Source organism: Neofelis nebulosa, chromosome 11, assembly GCF_028018385.1.
Source record: "Neofelis nebulosa isolate mNeoNeb1 chromosome 11, mNeoNeb1.pri, whole genome shotgun sequence".
NCBI classification, from domain to species: domain Eukaryota; kingdom Metazoa; phylum Chordata; class Mammalia; order Carnivora; family Felidae; genus Neofelis; species Neofelis nebulosa.
The window spans coordinates 46,561,686-46,573,726 of NC_080792.1; positions in this window are offsets into that span (position 1 = coordinate 46,561,686).

Consider the following 12,041-nt stretch of genomic DNA (forward strand, 5'->3'; position numbering starts at 1 on the left):
TTTATCATACGCAATTCGAGTGATGACCATATTATTAGAAGCTAGGAGAAAGCAATGAGGGGTTTAAAATGGGCAGTTGATGGTCATCTGCGTGACCCCAGCTGCCTGCTCTCTAGAGACAGGGGTCAGTGAATGAGTGCTGGAGCATGCTGGTTCTGAATGGGTTTCTCTGAACATTGGTAGTGGGGTGAGGAGGGAGAAATTGAACAGAAAACAGATCATAATCCTCTCTTGGCCTAGGCCAACACCAGATAACCAGCCATCTTCATTTGTACTCACCCACTTACAAAGAAGGATTTAGACAGAGGTCTCAGGAAAGAAAGAAAAGTTAAAGATATGGAGCTGACTTAAAACAGAGGTTTCTAGTTTTTTGGGGGGGGTGGTCAAAGGGACCAAAAAAAGCATAGATTTTAGAAGGCAGAAAAGAGCAATGATGTTAGAACAACTTAAATCGTGGCCAATTATCAGTCTGCCAAATACTTGGAAGTAATTTCCAGGGTTGGCAACTCCCTGGACATTCTGAGGCAGTGTAGACAACCAATTTGAATTATTGACAGAAAAATATTTCTGGTCAACCAGGATTGTACAGACTGGCCATTTACAGCTGTCAGATCATCTAAGGGATTGCCAGTCAGTCACCTAACTGCTTTCCGAGGGTCCAGGGAGCCCTGTTTCTGGTGGCAGGATTCAGTGATAGGATGACACTGGTCTGCAGTCATTACATGCCTTCAATTCCTGGACTTGAAATCAGTATATATATTTTTAAAGTTTATTCATTTATTTTGAGAGAGACAGTGAGCAGAGGAGGGGCAGAGAGAAAGGGACACACAGAGAGAATCCAAAGCAGGTGCTGCACTGTCAGCAGAGAGCCCGATATGGGGCTCGAATTCACTAACCGTGAGATCATGACCTGAGCTAAAGTCAGATGCTTAACTGACTAAGGCACCCAGGCACCCCTGAAACCAACATTTTAAAATAAAGTTGAAGCCGGGGTGCCTGGGTGGCTCAGTCAGTTGAATGTCCAACTTCAGCTCAGGTCATGATCTCAAGGTTCGTGAGTTCAAGCCCTGTGTCAGGTTCTGCACTGGCAGAGTAGAGCCTGCTTGGGATTCTCTCTCTCTGTCCCTTTCCCACTCACACTATCTCTCTCAAAAATGAAGAAACATTTATTTACAAATTAAATAAGGGGTGCCTGGGTGGCTCAGTCAGTTGAGCATCTGACTTTGGCTCAGGTCATGATCTCACAGCTTGTGGGTTCAGGCCTGCGTCCGGCTCTGTTCTGACAGCTTGGAGCCTGGAGCCTTCTTCGGATTCTGTGTCTCCCTCTCTCTCTTTGCCCCTCCCCTACTCACACTCTGTCTCTCTCTCTCTCAAAAAATAAATAAACATTAAAAACATTAAAAATAACATAAAATAAAAAATAAAATTGGGGTGCCTGGGTGGTTTAGTCGGTTAAGTGTCTGACTTCAGCTCAGATCATGATCTTGTGGTTGGTGAGTTCGAGCCCCACGTCAGGCTCTGTGCTGACAGCTCAGAGCCTGGAGCCTGCTTCAGATTCTGTGTTTCTGTCTCTCTCTAACCCTCTTCCGCTCACACTCTGTCTCTGTCTCTCTCTCTCAAAAATAAATAAACATTACAAAAAATAAAAAATAAAATGAAGATAAAAATTTCTTTGGGTTCAATTTTGTATTTCTCTTAAAAAAAACTATAAGTTATCAGACTAAAATTGATCACTTTTAGGTATATAGCATTATACATTTTTACAAATGTACAGGTTCATGCTACCACCGTTATAATCAGGATACAGAACAGTTCCTTGTCCCCCCAACCGCCAAGCTTCCTTGCTACCCCTTTATAGTTCACCCCTTCCCTCATCCCAACCCCAGCAACCACTGGTATGCTTTCCATGCCTACAGTTTTATCTTACTGAAAATACCACCTAAGTATAACATTAGAGTATGCAACATTTGAAACTGGCTCCTTTTATAGAATAATGTTTTGAGCTTTATCCAAGTTGTTGAATATATCAAAGGTTTGCTCCTTTTTATTGCTGAGTACTATTTCATTATATGTACATACCACAGTTTATTCAGCCACTGAAGGACTTTGGGTTGGTTCTTGTTTTTGGCAATTAGAATAGAGCTGTTATAAACATTCACGAACAGATTGTTTCAAGAATAGACGTGTTCATTTTTGTAGGGAAGGTATTCAAAATGGAATTGCTGGATCATAGGTTAAGATCACATTTAAACTGCCAAACCATTTCCACAATGGCAATATCATTTTGCATTCCTGGCAGCGATGTCGGAGAGATCGGTTGTATTACAAGGTCAGTATTTTTTATTTTAGTCATCCTAATAAGTGTGTGGTAGTATCTCATCATGGCTTTAATTTCGATTTCCCTAGCGACTAATGATGTTGAAGACTTTTTCACGTGCTTATTTTTACATCCTCATATTCTCATGGGTGTAGGGTCTGTTCAAGTGTTTCACCCACTCAAATTTTTTTTCTTATTTGTTGTTTTGAAAGTTTTTAAAGTTATATTCTGGATACAAGTCCTTTGTCAGCTCTGTGATTCAGAAATATTTTCTCCCAGTATGTATCTTGCCATTTCATTCTCTTGCCATTGATATTCCCAGATCGAATGCTTTAAATTTATGATTTTTTCTTTATATTTTAGTCTAGATATTTATAGTTTATGTTTTACATTTAGATCTGTGATCCATTTTGAAGTGATTTTTGAATAAGATGTGAGGTTTAGGTTGACGTTTAGTTTTTAGCATATGGATATACAAGTTACTGGTCGTTACTGCTCTCTGCCACTGCTTGGTGGATTGTCTTGTAGCTAGTGCATGAGAGAATGGAAACAAGAGGGGAGAGAAAAAATAGCCACACAAATGGAGAATTTCTGCACTTTCTTTAAAAAAATTTTTTTTAATGTTTATTTTTGAGAGAGAGAAAGACAGAGAGACAGAGAGAGATAGAACGAGAGCTGGGGAGGGGCAGAGAGAGAGGAAGACACAGAATCAGAAGCAGGCTCCAGGCCCTGAGCTGTCAGCACAGAACCTGATGTGGGGCTTGAACTCATAGACAGTGAGATAGTGACCCGAGACGAAGTCGGATGCTTAACCGACTGAGCCACCCGGGCACCCCTCTGCACTTTCTGACCACTAGGAGTTCCCCTTTTTACTCCTCCAACCAGAGCCTCAGGTTTTCTCCCAGACCTCACTGTCTGCTCGGGGTGTTCACTCCTGGCATCCACTGCATTCAGTTCAGGCTGAAGGATACTTGGAAGGAATAGATGGTAAATGTACCACTGTCCAGCGGTACTGCAAGTCTGGTATTCTTCCCTGATTAGCCTGCTCCTATTCACTCCTCAGGGACCCCAAAATACGGTCTGTACATTCGGTTCAGGTTTTATAGTTGTGGGACAGATGGGTTTAGTGTGCTTATTTCATCTTACCTGGAATTTTCTCATTTTGCTTTTGTTGCCTCCGTCTAGCACATTTATATCTTCTTCCCCAACTCCCTTCTTCACCACCCCACCCTCAAAGCTTACCATTAAAGTTCAAGTTGGGTTGTTCCATATTGTTTCAGTTGTCTGATAGTTGATATTTCCTTAAGAGAGATTAGGTCGTTTGACCCATTATTTTATTCATGGCCTTTACCAATAAAAAAATAGTGTTTAAGTATGATTTTAGGTTTGCAACCTCATGGCAAATGTTAGCCTTTAGTGCACAGGATGAAGAAGTGTGGTAAGTAAACAGCAGTCAACTTGTGAGCACAGAGCACTTAAATCTTTAGCAAACATTTCCTACAACTTTGATCAAAATTAGGATGCAATCAGAGTCTTGCGCCCTGGTGGTACTAACCTTCCACTGAGCATTAACTTTTATTGAAAGATTATATTCACTTTTTGCACCTTGGTATTTTCCTCTTTATGTCAACTCTAATGCAGTTAACTGTTTAAAGCAAAGATACTTTCAAGTTTATCATAGGAAGGATTCTATGGTAGTCCAGTTGCTCTCTTTGTTGTTCCAGGCAATTTGCTTCCACGTTGCCATAAAAAAGTGAGACGCTGACATGGCTTCCAAAGTCTGGGCTCCAATTCATTCACCTCTGCCTCCCCTACTGCCTGCCCATGACCACTGATGTTGTATCTCTCTATTGTGTCTTTTGCTCAGATTTATACAGCCAACAGTTATTGTTGGTTGACTTGTAGCATAGACAATAAAAGTTTAATGAAAAGGGAGTGAGAACTTAGCTCTTCATTTTAGCTCCTGTTTTTCTTCTGTTAAAAACCAAAAGCTTTTTTTAAAAAAAAATGGAAGAAAGCACAGTGACTTGACCTTGAGTTGTTGAAAAATACTTCCTACTTTTTCTCAAGCTCTAAGGACCCAATACTTGGTCTCTCTGTTGTGGACTTGATTGATCTGAATATGCTGATGGAAGGACACTGATAAGTAGGAGGCAAAGAAGCTCAAAGTAAGACCAACAGTTGGTAACTCAGGGCCAGGCAATTCATAAGAGGGCACTGAGAACACAGGTGCCTTGATTCCAGGAAGGAGCATGCTTGGATGCAAGAGACTCCTCCAAGTGAAACGAAGTAGTTCCTGGTGCTATATTCAGGACTATATTCCAGGCCCTATTGGCATTGTTTCTTCACCTGTTGATCACTTCCTACCAGGGTCTAAAGTGATAAGGGAATTAAAGCTCCTCTTTCTCTACCACAGCCTGCCCTGCACTCAGGACACCAGCATAGTAAAGACTTGGCAAAGTTCTTTGGAAATCACAAAGGTCATTATCTAGGCTGAGTTTAAATTTAGTGGTCAAAATACATAAAAATTTACTATTGTAACTGCTCTAATGAGGCTTGATTTCTCCCTATGGTTCTGGGGGACAGTATTCTGGCAGTTTTGCCCCAGTGAAATGTCAGAGCGGGTGCCTAAAATAACTAACACATTAACTTTTGAAGTTTTAAGATGCCTTTGCTCTGATCTTAGACAAATGACTACATATCTCTATGCTTCAATTCTCTCATGGACAAAAGGGCAGATGCTGCCCATTTGTCCTACATGATTGTTACAGAGAAAACTATTTCAATGATTCTAAAATACTTTATAAGTACAAAGTACTGGAAAATGCCAATTAATGGCAATATAGTTCCACCTATAGAAGAGAACAATATTGGTATAGGAGACAAAGGAACATAATAGTCCTAGAAAAGATAGAGGACTTCATAGCTTCATAGCCCGAAGCTGAAGATTTTTCTTTGCAAAGAGCAAAAGAAAATTAAAAACCAATTACTTCCAGTTTCTTTCTTTTTTTTAATGTTTATTTATTTTTGAGAGAGAGACACACACAGAGACAGAGCGTGAGTGACGGAGGGACAGAGACACAGAGACACAGAATCCGAAGCAGACTCCAGGCACTGAGCTGTCAGTACAGAGCCTGATGTGGGGCTCGAACACACAAACTGCGAGATCATGACCTGAGCTGAAGTCAGATGCTTAACCAACTGAGCCACCTGGGTGCCTCAATTACTTTCAGTTTCTGGTTTGGATGTAGGGAGTTGGAAAGAACAACATCCATGCTCTTACCAACAACAACAACACAAAAAAGGTGGACACACCTTAAGTTAACAACTTTTTTTTGAACCCATAAAGGAGCTGAGGTCATGTGTCAAGCACCTAGCCCAAACCGAAGGTGATACAGTTTTCCTTTAGGCCAAGACCAGACCTGGACACTTGCTTACCTGAGACAGATGCAACCAAACAGAAGTAGGAATATTTCATCACGAATTGTTAAGGAATTGGTAGAGACTGAGTATGGGCTGGTGAGAAAATATGTAGCTCCTTGGAACCACAGGTATCAGGATAGTTTGCGCGGCTCTTCTCTAGGTACCTTACCAGGCACTTGCACAAAAGGATTGGAGGCAGTTCTCAACCCATGCCTCGTGGTAGAAGTCTGAGGGAGGGAACAGTGGCTGTTACCAGAGGGCCACAGAACTCTGTCCATACCCCATTCCTTACCTCTACTATGGAAACATAAGGCTTAAATTCTAGGGAGAAATCACGCACTACCACCCGTAGAACACTGGAAAAAACCCATTGTAGCTAAGGGAGGTAAACATAAACATAAACATTTTTCCTGAGGGGATGGACAGGATTATGTGCTTGGACTAGAGCTGGGGGTGGGGCAGAGAAAGAGCCACACTCAGAGAAACAGCGCTAAGACCGTAGCTTGATTAGCACAGCAGAAAATGCCTTCCTTGCTCTCCACCATCATCAGACCAGCAACCTTCAAATAGAAGTGATAATGAAGTATACTCCTGGGTAGTAGCAAGAGCAGGGAGAGATATCCTCTCTGAAGTGCAACACAAAGCAACGACCCGGAACTGAGGATAGAGCAGATAGTTGGAAAAACTCTGAAAACAAAATGCAAGGTATCAATAGAGGAATTTGAAGCCTATGGTACATTTATGGTATTCAAAACCTTACCAATGTCCCAAACCAGCTCAATTCCTAACTGGATTGACTCCACATCCCATACTAAAAGACACACACACACACACACACACACACACACACACACGTGTGCCTATCTCTATATTGAGAAACTCAAAACTCAAACCGAAAAAACTATTTACTTCATTTCATCCTTTACTGTCCTACACAGAATATCAGGATTTTAACAATAATTTATGAAAATTTTGCATATGAAAAAGTGAGGAAAAAAGAAAAGACTCAATACATTATTAAGACACAAAGCAATTGACAGAACCAGATCAGATATGATATAAAAGTTGGAACTATGACAGGGAAATTTAAATAACTATGATTAATATGTTGAAGGCTATAATGGAAAAATTGAACAAAATGCAAGATAAAAGAGAATTTTAGCAGAAAGATGGAAACAGTAAGAGTCAAACAGAATTTCCAGGAATAAAAAAAAAATAGTAACAGAGATGAAGAATGCCTTCGTGGGTTTATTAGTAAACTCACATAGCCAAAGAAAGAATCAGTGAAATTGAAGATAGATCAAGAGAAATGACCCAAACTGAAAGACAAAGAGTTAAAAGAATAATGATTGCAAATGTTTAATATTAATGACAGACAGTAGAGCACAGATAAAGCACATTAAGTAGGATAATAAAATTGCATACCTAGGTATTTCATGTTTAAACATCTGAAAGCAAGAAAATTTGAAGACAGCAAGAGGAAAAAAAGAGACATTATATGCAAAAGAATGACAAATAAGAATTATAGCAGACTTTTGGGGTGCCTGGGTGGCTCAGTCAGGTAAGCATCCAACTTCGGCTCAGGTCATGATGTCACAGTTCATGGGTTCAAGCCCCACGTTGGGCTCTGTGCTGACAGTTCAGAGTTGGAGTCTGTTTCAGATTCTGTGTTTCCTTCTCTCTTTCTGCCCCTCCCTCCACTTGTGTGTGTGCTCTCTGTCTCTCTCTCTCTCTGTCTCTCTCTCTAAACATTAAAAAAAAGAATTATAGCAGACTTTTTGCCAGAAACTGTGAAAGTCAATGTACAAAGTGAAGCCTTTAATTTAAAGTGCTGAAATTAAAAAGAAAAATCTGTCCATCTAGAATTCTATACTCAGAGAAAATATGTTTCAAAAATAAGCAGAAATACTTTCAGGCAAAAGGAATGATACCAGTCAGAAATTTGGATCTGTCCAAAGGAATGTAGACTGCCAGAAATGACTAAGAGTAATAAGAAAATTCATTTTGATCACTTTTAATTACTCTAAAAGTTAAATGAACGTCTAAAACCAAAAAAAAACAAAAAACAAAAAACAAACAAAAAAAACCCCCAAAGTATTTTATGTTTATATGTATAAAAGCAAAATATATTATAACAAGGTAATAACAGCACAAAATTTGGGAAGGAGGAACTAGGAATATATTGTTGTAAAATCCATATACTACATGTAAATCATTGTAATATTACTTTAAAGTAAACACTAACTAAACAAATTAAGATGCACATTTTAAACCCTAGACCAACTTTTAGACATTTCTAGATGTATAAATAATAAGTCAATAGTGGAAATAAAATGTAACCACAAGAAATATTCAGTTAAACAAAAAAAGGAAAAAAGAAAGACCATATGGAAAAATTGAAATCAGATAACAAAGTGGTTTATTTTAATACAACCATATCAATAATTACATAAATGTTAGTCTAAAATACCAACTAAGAGACAGACTGTCTGGTTGATTTTAAAAGCAAGATCCAACTGGATATGCTATGCACAAGAAACTCACTATAATACATAAACATAGATTGGCTAAAAGTAAAAATGCAAACAAATATACCCCACAAACTCTAATCAAAAGAAAGGTGTTATTGCTAATTCGTGTCAGATAATGTAGACTTCAGATCAAGAAATATTATCAGGAATAATTGAAGGATATTCTGTAATAATAAAGGTAGAAAGGAGTTATCCAAGAAGACATAAAATCCTAAAAGTATGCACACCTCACAACAAAATTTCAAAATACATTAATAAAAACACTTGATAGGTCTAAAAAGAAAAATAGAAAAATCCTTCATTGTCATTGGAGACTTCAAGACTCCTTTCCAAGTAATTGATATAAAAAGAGTAGACTGAAAAATAAAATAAGGATATAGAAGATCTGAACAATACTGTCAACCAACTTGACCTGACATTTATAGAACACTCCACCAACCACAGAAAAAGTAACGTTCATTTCAGTTGGAATATTCACCAATATAGACTATACTCTGGGTCACAAAATAGACTTCATAACACATTTGAAAGAGTAGAAGTCAAGCAAAGTATGTTTTGTAAATTATGTAAAATTATAAATTATGTTTCAGAAATCAGGAACAGAAAGACATCAGAAAATACCCAAATATTTCAAAACAAACAATATAATTTTAAGTAACTTAAAAGCCATAAAGCAAAAATTAAATGTTTTTAACTGAATAAAAATGCAAAATTTCAAATCTTGTGCATTACAGTTATAGCAGTTTTGAGATCACAGTTTATAGAATTAAATGCTTATATAAGAAGATAAGCAAGGTCTCCGATCAACTGATTTTTTGACAAAGAGGTAAAGACAATTTAAAGAAAAAAAGATAGCTTTTCAGCAAATGGTGCTGAAGCAATTGGGTGTCTACATGCAAAAAGATGAACCTAAACCCATCCCTCACACTTTATGCAAAAATTAACTCCAAAGAGATCACAGACCTAGATATAAAACATAGAACTCTCAAATTTGGGGAATAAATTATAAGAAAATCTATGTGACCTTGGATTGGGTAAAAAGTTATTAGATAAGATGCCAAAGCCTGAGCCAGAAGAGGAAAATTAATAAATTGGACTTTATCGAGTTTAAAATTGCCACTATTCAAAGGGCTGCATTAAGAAAATGAAAATTCATGCCAGAAATAGCGAAAATTTTTTTTCAAATCATCTTACAAAAGACTTGAATCCAGAATTTATTTTTATAAACACTTAAAAGTCAAGAAGAAAACATACAACCCTATAACAATGGGAAAAAGATTTAAAAACTTGTCTCCAAAATATATACAGTGGCAAATAAGCACATCTAAGAAAATCTCAACATCGGGTCGCCTGGGTGGTTCAATTGGTTGAGCATCCACTCTTGATTTCAGTACAGTTCATGATCCCAGGGTTGTGGGACTGAGCCCCACATCAAGCCCCACATCGGGCTCCATGCTAAGCATGAAGCCTGCTTAAGATTCTCATTCCTCTCCATCTGCCTGTCTCCCCAGCTCATGCACGCTCTCTCTCTCCCTCTCTCTAAAATTAAAAAACAATTTTTTAATAAAAAATAAACATTGGGGTGCACCCAATGCTTAAAATGCTTACAGCAACTGTGCTAATGCTAAAAACTGTAAACTGCTCAAATATCCCTCAACTGGTGAATGGATAAACTACGGTACCTCCATACAATGCAATACCTAACTTGGCCAATAAAAAAGAATGAACTATTGATATATAGAATGGCACTGATAAATATCAAATGCTTTTATTACATGAGAGAAACTAGACCTTAAAGGCTAGATAATATAGGATTCCACTTAAATTATGACATTCTAGAAAAAAGAAAACCTATAGAGACTGAGAGCTGGTAAGTGGTTTTCAAAGACTGGAGTTGCAGGTGGGGCTGGCTACAAAGGGGCAGTACCTGGGAGCCCTTAGGGGTGGTAGCTGTTTTGTGTCACAACTGTGGTGATGGATATACAACTTGATACATTTGTCAACACCTAAAGAGTTGTACACCACAAAGAGTATATTTTAGTGTTTAAATTAAAAAAACCAATAATAAGAAAGGAGTTGCAACAAACCTCCTGATAAATGCACAGGGTATATCTGAGGGTATTTAGATGACACAGGAGAGGATGAGCAGACTTTCATGATGATAGGATATTTGGTGGAATTTTCAGGGAGCAAGCATGTAATGCTTCTGATAATATTTAGGAATATTTAATTAAAGTTGGTTTCACTGGGCTGAAGTATAAGATTCATATTTTTCTCTTTTATGGTAAATATTCTAATATATATCTGGTATTTGACCTTGTCTGATAATAAGACAAGGGGCAATGTACCTCAGGGAACTCTAGCAACATGAAGTTATATTTGAGGAAGAGGAGGAAAGGGAAAGAAAGAAAATTTACCGAGTGGTTTTTATAATCCATGCATTTTTCTAGACACTTTTTTTTTGTTTTTACAAAGAGTCACTGATTCATTTATTACTGTGAGTCCAAGAGACTATTATTCCCATCACACAGATAAAGATCCTAAGGCATGGACTAGATTGAATAATTTACTCAAAGTTCTGCAACAAGCATGCAGGAGAATCTGAGTTTCTCCTAAAGGCTACCTGTTCTGTCCTTCTTCCTCAGGTGCTTTCACAATCTACGTGTAAATGGAATGAAGAAAGTGGAGGTTGATCTTTGTCATCTATTGTCATTGTTCCTTCGTCCGGAAGCTGTAGAATCTGCATAGAATCCCAGTGACTTTAAAACAGAAGATTGCAGGCAATGAGGCCTCTCACTGTATTGTGGGTATTGCTCCTTACACTTGATAGTTAATAGTGTCTGTTAAGTGTTTAAAAATTTCGCTTAAACATTCCTAAGTAAAGAAAGTGGTATTTGACTAAGCGTTATAAGATTTACAAAATTTATCACTTGTGATTTGTTCCCGTACGTGTTCAGAGCTTTAGAAACGTCTTCTTTAGAATTCTAGACTAGCATTAAGAAACCACATGGAAAAAAATAGTACCACTTCCTTACAAATGGAGAATAGAGATCAATGTCAGAATAGGAGACGTTAGGAATATTTCATTAAAATTGGTTTCACTGGGCTAAAGTAAAATTCATATTTTTCTCTTTTATGATAACTATTCTGATATATATCTGGTATGTGGCCCTCTTATGCTACCTTCAGTTAAAGACAACTTCCCAGCACAAAATTTGTTAAGTATTTGAAACCATCAACTACTTATATGGAGAGATACTGGGGCGTCTGAGTGGCTCAGTAGGTTAAGCATCCGACTTCGGCGCAGGTCATGATCTCACGGTTTGTGAATTCGAGCCCCGCATCCAGCTCTGTGCTGACAGCTCACAGCCTGGAGCCTGCTTTGGATTCGGTGTCTCCCCCTCTCTCTCTCTCTCTGTGCCCCTCCCTGGCTCATGCTCTGTCTGTCTCTCTCTCAAAAATAAATAAACATTAATAAAAAATTATAAAAAAAATAAATATGGAGAGATACTATATTCCTGAATACAGAGACACTACTTTGTTTTTTCTTTCTTCCCCAGTTTTGTTGAGGTATTATTGACATGTAACATTGTATGAGTTTAAGGTGATACATGTCTATATTTCAAAATAATTATAACAAGTGTGCCTGAGAGGCTTAATTGAGCATCTGATCTTGATTTTGGCTCAGGTCATGATCCCAGGATCAAGCCCCGTGTTGGGCTCCATGCTGAGCATAGAGCCTATTTAAAGATTCTCTCTTTCTCTCCCTC